Raw genomic sequence first — 8523 nt, 5'->3', positions numbered from 1 at the left:
TTTTGTAGGAAGACCAACATACAGTTTTGCAGTCATCTTGTACTGACGTCACTGTGGCATGAATCCAGGTGGCCAGATCAGTTGTGATCAAGGTAAGGGGGCATTTTTGGAGCTAGATTGAGTTGAAAGAACAGCTTTATTGCAACTGCATTGACTTGTTTCTCCATCTGTCATGTTGTGTCCAGCATAACCCCAAGTCAGCAAAAGTCAGTTGAACCTCATAAAAAATGGGGTGCTCCATGTCCTGTCTTCCACACTAGCATTACTTCTGCTTTCCAGGGTTTAGTTTCAATTTTTCACTATTAAGACATTTTACCACAGAAGTTCAGGGTGGGGCACACACCATAAATAAATACAAAATACAATTAAGAGCCCTATTTGTATGTTAAGGGCTGCCAAGTCGCTTCCAACTCATGGCGACCAAACGAATCAATGCCCTCCAAAAGAGTCCTCCTGGTAACAGTCCTGTTCAGGCCAAATCAATAATTTAAAAAAAAATCAACCGATTAAAAGAAAAATCCATGAACGGACATTCCTGAGGGTTTCCCTTCATCCTGCCCTCGCGCCAGCCTGATCACGTGCCCGCCACCTTGGACCGCGCGCGCAAACGGACTCGCGAGTCATCACAACCGTGCCTCTGGTGTCATGGCGACGGGACGCGCGCATGCGTCCAAATCGACGGAGAGGGGGGGGAGGGAGCGCTTGCCACGTGGCCGCCCACGTCCAATGAGCGGCGCCGGTGGCGAGGGGCTCTGGCTACCGAGAAGCTTCCCTCCCTGCCCTTCCTCGCGGGCGTTCTGACGGTTGGTGACCGTTGGGCGCGCGCGCTGCGGCTCTCCCCCCCCCCCCCACCTCCAGCAAGCAAGGAAACTGTCGCGTCGCCTCCTCTTCAGTTGAGGAGAAGGCGGAGGATGGTGGTGCCGCTCCGCCCGGCTTCAAAACCCTCCCTGTCTTCTGGCTTCGTGCTGCCGCAACGCCGGTGAGTCTGCAAGAACCGGCGGGGATGACCGCCGTCTGGGGCCACCTCACAACGGGGGGCGGGGGCGGGGGCGGGGGGGGCGGCCCTAGCTACCATTCCTCCCGACCCCTCCGGGATATTGGCGCCCTTCCAGGGAGGGAGGGAGAGGGATCAGACCCGACGGGGGAGGGATCCTGATGCAGCCGAATTGCCGCCTCCCCCTGGGCTGGCTCCCCGCAGCCTCAGTCAGTCGGTGCGAGAGCGGCGCTTCCTTCGCCTGCCTCCTTCGTTTGCCTCATCCTCCCTTGCAGGACCCCGCCTGGATGATCCAGGCTGGATCCAAACTCCGCCGGCTTTCAGGCCCCCCAAGAAGCCCCGTTATTTTTTGCTGCAGCCTCCTGGCAGTGCAGTCCCGAGGAGCGCAGCTGGGTCGAGCGGGCTTAGACGGGAGGGATCCTGCATCGTTGCAGCCTCCTCTGGAATGTCTGTTACTGTTGGATCTGGAGTCAAGGACAGAAGAGCCTAAACTCAGGGATGGCGAAGCTTTTGGGCTCCGCCTGTCAGGAATTCGGAAGGGGAGGAGCGGCCTGTTAATGAAGTAAACATAAATGTCTAAGTCGATTCTGCTGGTGTGTCAACCCCCCACCCCCATCAAAAGAGAAATAATTATGTACATACTCATTGATTGTGTTGTGGTTTTTCCAGGCTATGTGGCCATGGTCTGGTAGTTTTTGCATCTAATGTTTCATCCACATTTGTGATTCACATACAGAAATGCATTTTACCTTGACACACCTCTGAAGATGCCAGATGTGTGGGTGAAACCTTAGGAGCAACAGCCTCCAGACCATGACCACACAGCCCAGACAACTCACAACAGCCAGTTGAATCCAGCCGCAAAAGCCTTCCACAATACAGTCCAATCATATGTCGTGCTATGTATATATATAATGAAACAGAGGGTGCTAGTGAACACTGACATGTCACCCTAAACGTTGTGACGTGTCACATATGTAATAAGTTTGGCATTGGCTTAGCTTGTGCACGCATGCATAGGAGGCATATTGCTAATTACATCAGTTTAGGGTAAGCAAGGCATTGTGATACTTACAGGTGGATGACAAAGGAATTGAAATTGTCTGAGGTTTTCTGTTACTTGGCTCCATTTTCACCCCAAAGGGAGACACAACCAAGAAATCAGAAAGTGATTCTAGACTGGGAAAGAGAGCCATGAAGGAGCTAGAAAAGAATGTTAAATAAGGATGTGCCCCTGGAGGTGAGGATCAAGATAATTCATGCTGTAGTATTCTCATGGAAGGCATCTTGAGTGATGGCACCTAGCTGTTCAGGGAGGCATGACTAAATTGCCACTTGCTGTCTCTCAGACAGGAATTTCCTGAGCTCAGTTTACTTCCTGCCTTGTACAGGGAGAGCAGCTGAAGAAGCTATCCTTTGATTAAATCTACTTATAATCTTAAGAATTCTTTCACTGATCCTTGCTAAAGAGAAAGCTTCAACTTTCTGTCTTCCCTTTCTTCCTTTCTTTCATTCTGCGTGCCTCATAATTTAGGCTACATTTTTATTTCTCCACCCACCTTTTCCCTCAGGGCAGTTTGAGGCTTAAGGGGAACCCTGTGGATATGGTTTTCTTTCAGAAGACAGTGCTAACCCAGGCCTACTTTCCTGTAAGCCACAATACAACAAAGCCTCGTACAACGGAGGACAGGGAGAATGGCCGAAGGAGACTGTGGTGCTGAAATGAAAGCGGCAAACAGAGCTGCTTAAAAATGGTGTTAAATGGTGTTTTCCTCCTTGAAGGAGGAAATGGCCCCAGTGGCTACCAGTTTGGCCCTAAGCAGCTTTGATCGTAGACCTTCCCACCAAATGACAGCCATCCAACCCAAATGTCTGAAGTGGAGTCAACAAGGGTTAACGTACAACCTTCCACCCCCTGTTGTGCCTTTGGGAAGGCAACTACCTTGCTGCAATGAGATCATGGAAGCAAGTCAGGAGGGCCTTAAGGAAACTGTTACAACAGATCCAAATGCAATTCTCTCCCACTTCATCCATGAGTTGTCATCACTTTCCTCCCTAGATTTCTCCCCCACCCCCAGCATATTCTCATTGACTGGTATGGTTATGGGGAAGGTCATATTGCTTCGTACATGGAGCGCTTATGGCAGCACCCCACTTAAGCAGCTAGATTTAGAAAGATTTCATACTCAGGCTCTCACTTCAGACATTCCTCAGCAATGTATTTCCCTTTTCAGTATCGGACAATGAAAAAGGAAGGCGAGTTCTCATCAGACAATGAGCACACAGTGGAAGAGCAATCTAAGCTTCTGTTTTTGAGCCAGACTGTGTATATTGTACTCTGAGTCAGTTTGCCATTTGCATTACAGTAAAAATGTGATCTCAAGCTATGTGGAATCCTTCCTCAGCCTTGCTGGCCCAAGCTAGTCTGATATTGTCAGATTTTGGAAGCTCAGGAGGTTTGGCCCTGGCAAGTAATTGGATGGGAGACTAAGAATGTGCAGGGTTGGTGCATGGAGGCAGGCAGTGACAAATCACCTTTGCTTAACTCCTTCCTTGAATAGCATCCTGGGTCACCATAAATTGACTGTGTTGACAGCACGTTACAAACATGTAAACTTGCTGCAAAAAAAAAGGCATGGGTGGATTTAGTATCTTTATCAAACCAGGACTGACTCATCCCAATTGCCAAGCCACTTAGGCACTTAATGTTTTCATCAGTGAATATATTTGCTTGTTTCACTGATGAAAAAGAAAGGAAGGGGTCTCCTTTAACCATCATGGGGATTTAGGGTTGTAGTTGGCAAGATATGTATAATGGTGGCTATAATAAGGAGTGTATTGGCCAGAACTGAGTGAAAAACGGTGACTGGGTCCAGGGCAATGCCTTTCGTAGGCTACAGACTCTCTCTTAGGCCTCTTCCACACATGCAGAATAATGCACTTTCAGTCCACTTTCATAATTGTTTGCAAGTGGATTTTCTTAGCAATTTTCTTAATTCCAAGAGAAAATAATTTACATGGAATGAGCAACCTGTGTTCTCATAAATTGGACCCATGTCAAATCTTTAGCACTTGCCATGAAAGCTTATGCTTCCATATACCTGTTAGTCTTCGAGGTATCACAAGACTCTCTCTTTATTTTGCTTTATCTTCTTTTTGCTCAAACAAACTGACATGGCAGTCCTACTGGTATTATTACTTCATTTACTATGCTGTTTATTTGGATAAGCAGTGTTGCCAGTTTGTATTTATCATAGCTGTCAAGTTATCTTGAGGACTGAATTGGCAGATGATTGAAGATACTGTAATTGTGAATGTGAAAAAACATTTTTGTTTGCTTGGAGTGTGTTGATTGGAGGTTATAATATTTCCCTTTATTGTATACTCTGGTAGTACCAATTTCTGCTGTTGTTGCTATGTTGTACAGGTCCTTCTCATTATTTTTTGAATTGTGATTGTTGCATACTGACAAATGAGACTGGAGGGCAGAACTATTATTATTGCGGAGGATGGTACAGGGCACTTTGAAGAAGAGTAAAGCAAATACAGAAAGGAGAGCCATTCTTTAGCTGTGACTGCTGAAGTAATCCTGCTAAATCCCACAAAGTCTAATCTTCTGGCAGGGATGCATTTAGTAGCATGGTGATTAAGTACTGATTTTTGAAACTGGATAAAATATGGGAAACATAGTCCAAAGTGGGCAAAGCAAATATAAGAACACAGCACCACAATAAAGCACATGCTGAGTGAATATCCTTGAGATTCAGCACAAACTAGGAGCCATGTCTTCTTTTTTAAATACTTGAGATGTTGTAATGTTAATATTAAATTCACAATATACAGTTATATGTAGCATGTGAAATACTGGACATGTTGTGCGTGTGATTACTGAAGGCTTTTAAAAAATGTAAATGGACTATAATGTTCTTAAGCCAACATGCAAATAATTAAAAAGAGTCTCAGGTTTGCAAAGCTTCCTAATGTGAGGATTTCCTGATTAGGATAATCTCTTTTGGGTTTGGGTTGGTGATGGTTGCTCATCATCTGCCTTAAAATCTTCAGTGACAAGTCATGTAGGTTTTTGTTCTACTTCAAGTAGCTGTGAAAGGAGGACTTCCCTGTCATTTCAACATTTCCTAGTCCACAAGCTTGCAGCCTTGGTTCTATTGCTGTGGTTGGACCTATACATTGTGGAAGAGGCTGGACAATTCTTTTCATTGGCTCCAGTTACTGATGAGGATAAGGCCTGATCACAATGCATTAATCCTGCTGAAGTGAATCTAGTCTGAGGTTGGTCAGGGCCTTAGTTGGAGGTCTTTTGGGAACTTTGTTACTTTGAGTTACATAATAGAAGAGAAATGTCTGGCTAAGATGCACTTCTCATGCTGCCATATTGCTTATATTTCTTTTATCTTCTATTGCTACTTTTGCTGAGGGGTGAGTGCAATCAGAAGTTTTAGAAGGGTGTAATTTTGTTTAGGATTATACAATTATTCATGGAATTATCCAGGGTTGCCTCCTCTTTATCTTTATGATCTGTGATGTTCTGGACTTAGTATGCAGTGGTTGGTGTAATACATAAATGCTGTAAAGTTCAGCATTTATGTAAATGGAAAGTTGTCTGTTTGCTATTAAAGTGTGTAATGAATTTGTAGAAGTTGCTGCCACAAGATATCTGGTGTGTTTGGGTTAGGTGACTTTAAAAGGAGGTTATACAGATTTAGAACAGGTTCAACTACAGCCAGGAGGTCTGAATGGGATCTCTCATGTTTGGATGTGTCAGTTGCTGGGGGTGGGGTAGTAAAGAAGGACTTTTGTGTCCCCGCCATGGTTCTTCCAGGGCATCTGTGGTGGATTCCATATGGGCCAAAAACAGCAGTGTGAAAACGATGTAAACCTTTTTACACTGTTTTAAACCATTTTACACCATTTTCACACCACCGTTTTTGGCCCATGCTGAATCCGCTTGTGCGAAGCAAGATGTTGGACTAGCTATTCTGTCAGGGATCTTGCTTAAGTTTCCTGGGTGGGTTCTTGTGTAGCTTTTTGTCCCTCTGCATAGCAGAGACCAAACATCTCTACAAAGCAGAAATGTGTACAAATTTCTTTGTTTGAATTATATATGTGTCATTTGTAAGGAATATTTTGTTGGCACAAAACTTGATGTGCATTGCCTCAGAACCATATTCTTTTTAAAAATCATCTTCAGTCCTAACTGCAAGCCACTGAAGTTTTATTCCATGTTTACTGGAAGACTCATCCCAAGCTTTGTTGTGTTCTGTGGTTTTATGTTTTCTGCAGGGTCATGGGTGGTATTTTCAAAGGCAACTTTCAGTGTTTTCTGACTCTTCTTTGTAACACTGAGCTCTAAAAACAGGTCAGTGCATCCGCTGGCATGTGGCTTGGATGGTACAACATTATTTTCTTCGCATTTTTTGGGCAAAGGAAACACTTCTGATTGGAAAATAACTTCAACAATGACTAGAGAAGAAGCAGAAAAGGCACTAAGTGCAAGGAGGATTTCAAAGGCAAGAGAATTTAAATCTGGAACAAAATAAGAAGCAACAGAAGGGCTGTTTCTTTTTGCCTTTTCATAATTATGTCCTATATCAGTAGCAATACATTGCTGTATTATGATCACGTCACAAAAATCTGAAAGTATTTGGGGTACCCAAAATAGAAAATTTATTATTTTTTAAGCTGTTCTTGGTAAGCCATAATTATTTAGAGTAAATATTTATGTAACAATCACTGCTGCCTCTCTGTTCCAAACGGGATTTTTCAGTACTGGCATGTTTCCTCAGTTTATATGTGTGTGTTCTAATCTGTGCTGCTGGCAGGTGCTAGCTAAGGCATGGCCTGACAGACCAGAGGCCAGATGGGCAACAAGTGAGACGTAGTCAAGACAGACTGTAGTTAGGACAGGGAGCAAGCAAAGGCACGGGCAAGGCAGGGTGGACAGCAGGCCAAGGTGTGCAGCAGCCATGCCCCACCCAATGGGGAATGCCATGGCAATACTCACACCAACTGGCAGGATCCTTCTCCTTTTCCCCAAACTCATCCAGTGCAGCATACTGACAAATGGGTTAGCTGCCTGGGAACTGTCCCAACAGAGCTGGCTCCCAACAATTTGAGATAGCCTGAAAGGGCAGGAGGCACCTGAGGATGCTATCCGCTGGTGGCCCTAGCTGTCAGAAGTTCACCAGTAGCTGGAGCAATCAAGCTGGCTGATTGTTGAGTTGGGAGTGGGATGAATGCATGTCCAGAGACTCAGCATTATGATGGCGGAGGAGAAGCTTGTCTCTGATTGATTCCAGATAACTTCCTGGATAATCAGGTAGTGCACAGCAAAGCTTTTACTGTTCTGAATTATCAGGAATATGCTTGGGATTATTGAAGGAGAAAAGACAGAACTAGGTGTGTAATCACTGGTGCCATCATTGAGAGGGTGCTATTGATATATAAATCAAGAGAGGAACCTGGAGATAATTGTTTCTTGTATGTGAAATGGGCTTCCTGGAATTAGTTTGGCTCCTAGACACTTTCTGTCTCATCTGTTGCCTAACCCTCATTTCAGAATCTATTCTTAATATGTTTCTCATCAACTTCTGTACAAAGAGACATGACGTGGACAAACATGAGTGAATTCTGGAAGAATTCTGACTGAGCCTCTGTTTCTGTACTTGCTTGGAAGAACTTCTTGTTACTATTTTTTTAGCCCTTACACAATTTTAAGTGAGGAACCTGTTAAAAATTAGTTGCTGACCACAACTGCTAATAGATTAATGGATCAGGTTGTAAATATTTAAACTTTGTAGCTATGCCAATTTCTAGCACCTGACAACTTGACTTTGCCAACTGTCAGTGAACGAGAACTTCATTTCAGACCAAGGTCTTTGTGCAACTTTCTTCTTTTTGTGTTTGTCTTGCACTGCTTGCCCCCAGTGTTGACAACACTGGTGGTCAGAGGTCTGGAGCAACCTGTTTTTTTTGTTTGTTTTTTGTTTTAAAACCACCCTGTTTTCTGTCTGGAATTGCAAGCTGCTTTTTAGTGTCAGAAGGTAAAATGACTTTGGCAACTGCTAACTTACAATTTTAATGAAGTTTTGAAGAAGGTTTGGAAACTTTTGCCTGCACTGATCCAGACACATTTATTGGGAAAGGTTCAGAAGGCATATGAAAGTGGATTCCTGCAGGATATGGTTATGTTGAAAAATGCTATTGATATTGCTTTGTAGAGTGCTCTGTAGCTATACACCATGCTATAAATGCTTCACTTAAAGTAATTTCAGTATCCAGTATTGCTTAGTGTTGTAACATTTTAAAGATGGCCCAATGCAGAATTGGAAGACTAATTTAATGTGTATTTTATTATTTTGTGTAGGATGAAGGCTAGATTTATTCTTGGACGCAATTACTAAAATACGGCATTAATCTAAAAAACAGAATTTTCTGATAGGCCATCTTTTAAGAACTCCAAGCTAGGAAAGTAGGTTTTGTAAATCTCACTCTTTTTTCTTTGATTTTTT

The 8523-nt window shown here is 43.8% G+C and overlaps 1 protein-coding gene across 2 annotated transcripts in view; it reads left to right on the top strand.

Annotated features, from left to right (window-relative positions):
- The first annotated feature begins 741 nt into the window (after positions 1-741).
- The window catches only part of GALNT11 (polypeptide N-acetylgalactosaminyltransferase 11), a 41043-nt gene continuing 33261 nt past the window's right edge, over positions 742-8523 (top strand). The window contains exon 1 of one of the 2 annotated variants that reach the window (XM_048510349.1): positions 742-979. The gene's annotated coding sequence lies outside the window, so the exon portion shown is untranslated. The remainder of the gene's footprint in view (positions 980-8523) is intronic. The other variant, XM_048510348.1, reaches the window with a different exon arrangement.

This window comes from Sphaerodactylus townsendi, linkage group LG11, assembly GCF_021028975.2.
Source record: "Sphaerodactylus townsendi isolate TG3544 linkage group LG11, MPM_Stown_v2.3, whole genome shotgun sequence".
Lineage (NCBI taxonomy): Eukaryota > Metazoa > Chordata > Lepidosauria > Squamata > Sphaerodactylidae > Sphaerodactylus > Sphaerodactylus townsendi.
Note: the sequence above shows the minus strand (reverse complement) of the source record. Positions and strands in the feature narration are given on the sequence as shown.